The 2385-nt window shown below is 57.8% G+C and overlaps 1 long non-coding RNA gene across 1 annotated transcript; it reads left to right on the forward strand.

The window, feature by feature from the left end:
* Positions 1-908: 908 nt before the first annotated feature.
* Positions 909-2364, forward strand: LOC144231032 (uncharacterized). The gene is made up of 3 exons (XR_013334958.1): positions 909-1102; positions 1207-1258; positions 2236-2364. It is a non-coding gene; the product is annotated as an uncharacterized LOC144231032 (long non-coding RNA).
* The last annotated feature ends 21 nt before the right edge of the window (positions 2365-2385 follow it).

Below are 2385 nucleotides of genomic sequence, written 5' to 3' on the forward strand. Positions count from 1 at the left end.
GCTACAACCTTGCGGGAACGCAGGGGCCCCTAGCACCCTGCAGTCACATGAATGGTGCGCACCAGGATCATGCAGGTACAATTGCCACCCTGGCAACCCCAAGGTGCGGGCCGGCCAGCTCTAGCAAACTAGCAAACACAGGCGAAGGTCTGTCTCCCCATCTTAAGGTCAGCTGAGTAGCAACCATGATTACACCTAGAGCCTTAACCACCATTGCCTTGTCAAGGTAACAGTTTAGCCGATTCCAGGAGTTAGGACGGGGACACCTAATTCCCATCTAAGTTGGGGACCTATACTGTGCTGACCACACCAGGCTCCGTCTCCAGTGCTCACCTCCTCCTACCCTTTCTTCAGAGAAAGGTTGGCTGCTGACGTGGCGGCACTAGTGCTGGTGCTGGAGGAGGTGGAGAGAAAGCGTTCGGCCCAGGCACTGGGCAGGTAGCGGAAGGAGGCGGCATGGGGCCCAGGGCTCTGCAGGCCAGCCACAACTGCCTCCCTGGCAGGAGAGGAGGCTTGAGGGGCAAGGCAAGAGGGGCACACTAAATTAGGGCAGGGATCCCACCTCCCCCTTTGTCTTGGGACGCACATGTATTCCCTTAAGCTACGCCTCCCCATCTGCCACCTCCTTCCGCCTGGGACCTGAAGGAGCCGGGCCACAGCCGGCGATGTACACGGTTACAGCAACCTTGCGGTGTGTCACTTGGTCTGAGTATGGAACACAGACCGTGTGCTCAGAGGAGGGAAGGGAGGCTGGCAAAGCTAGCCAGGGAGGATTGTGACCCTGCCCTCCCACATCCCCTTCTCTCCTTCTTCGCACTGGCCACCGGGGCTCTGGGCTCCGCCCACCCCCCACCCCCACCCCCGGCGGGGCTGAGGCCANGCGGCACGCTGTGTTACCCTTCCAAGAAGCAACCGTCGGGTCAGGGTCAAGGCCGGAGCCTGAGCAACCAACCCCACCTTCTCAAATGAGGGGCTTGAAGCGGGAGGATTAAGTCCCATGAAGGTCCTTTCCCAGGCTGGGGTCTCTGCTTGTGCCACCCCACGTGTGACGGCGTGTCCGCCTGAGCTCACTGCCACCGGCTCTTCCGGAACGGAAGGCAGGGTGAGAATGGGGGGCGGGGGGTGAGGAAAGGTGGAACCGAGCCGGCCCAGTTTTCCATGGGGAAGCCATCCTCACGGAGCCCATCCTGCCCGTGTCTCCCTTAGCTCCAGGCACAGCAGTCTCCTATGCGATCCAGCTCCTTGCTGCTAAGATGAGGTAGGTACATCCCGGCAACTGAGAGAGAGCCTTCTCTCCCATTCTCGTTCCTTCGGAACACCCCGGAGGGGTCAGACCTCACAGGATCACAGAGTAGGCTCTACAGCCTCCTCTGGCAGCTCCCAGCATTTTGAGCGTCTCCACACCGTGTCCTGGGATCTGGGGACGCCCGTGTCATTCCCCTCCTGTTCTAGGAATTTAACTGCAACCCCTGAAAAGCAGGCGCGACCCTTGCTTGTGCTCATGCACTGCGTTACAGGTTGTTGGGGGTTTTTTCCCTTCTTTTTTAAATATTTAAGTTTATTTATTTATCTTGAGAGCGCACGCTAGCTTGAGCCAGGGAGGGGAAGAGAGAGGGGGAGGGAAAGAATCGCAAGTAGGCTCCGTGTTGTCAGCGCCGAGCCTGATGTGGGGCCCCAACTCAGCAACCTTCAGATCGTGACCTGAGCTGAAATCCAGAGATGGACGCTTAACCGACTGAGCCACCAAGGCTCCCCGTCCCTTGCAGATTCTTGACCATGGTCTCCACTCCTTTTACTTCTTGAATCCCAGATCTCTGCCTCAAAGGTGATTATCCCCGATTAATGTTATTCACCCACGCACATAGATGTACATACACAGACCACACACACACACACACACACACACACACACACACCAATCTTGACACACTCAACCCTCTACCCAACATTTCCTGAATACTTGATGCACTTGCTTATTCCCTTCTGGCCTTTGATCTCACAGTTCCCCTTACCTGGAATTCCCTTCTAGNGGGGACTGGTCTGGCAGAAGCTACCCTCACCTCACGGAGACCTGGGTCCTGCCCGAGGGAAGGAAGCAACCCCCAACCCCCAGTGAGTGGCAAATGAACACCGAGTTCAGACTAAATCTCGTGTGACCAAGAGAGGCAGCCAGGGAGCCTGAGCTGGGACACAGAAAGAGCATCTCCAGGAAACCCGTGCCATGGCTTTTTGCAGGTCAAACAGCACTGGAAGGGGGACCGTGCAGGCACACCGAGACCCATCACGCACACTTGCCATGGAAACCGGCCACGTTCCAGTCAAGGGCAGTGAGAACGACCAGGCTGGAGGAGGGGCGGCGAGGGGCTTGGGGGAGAAGGAAGCGAG

This window comes from Crocuta crocuta, unplaced genomic scaffold (genome assembly GCF_008692635.1).
Source record: "Crocuta crocuta isolate KB4526 unplaced genomic scaffold, BGI_CrCroc_1.0 scaffold440, whole genome shotgun sequence".
Taxonomy (NCBI): Eukaryota; Metazoa; Chordata; class Mammalia; order Carnivora; family Hyaenidae; genus Crocuta; species Crocuta crocuta.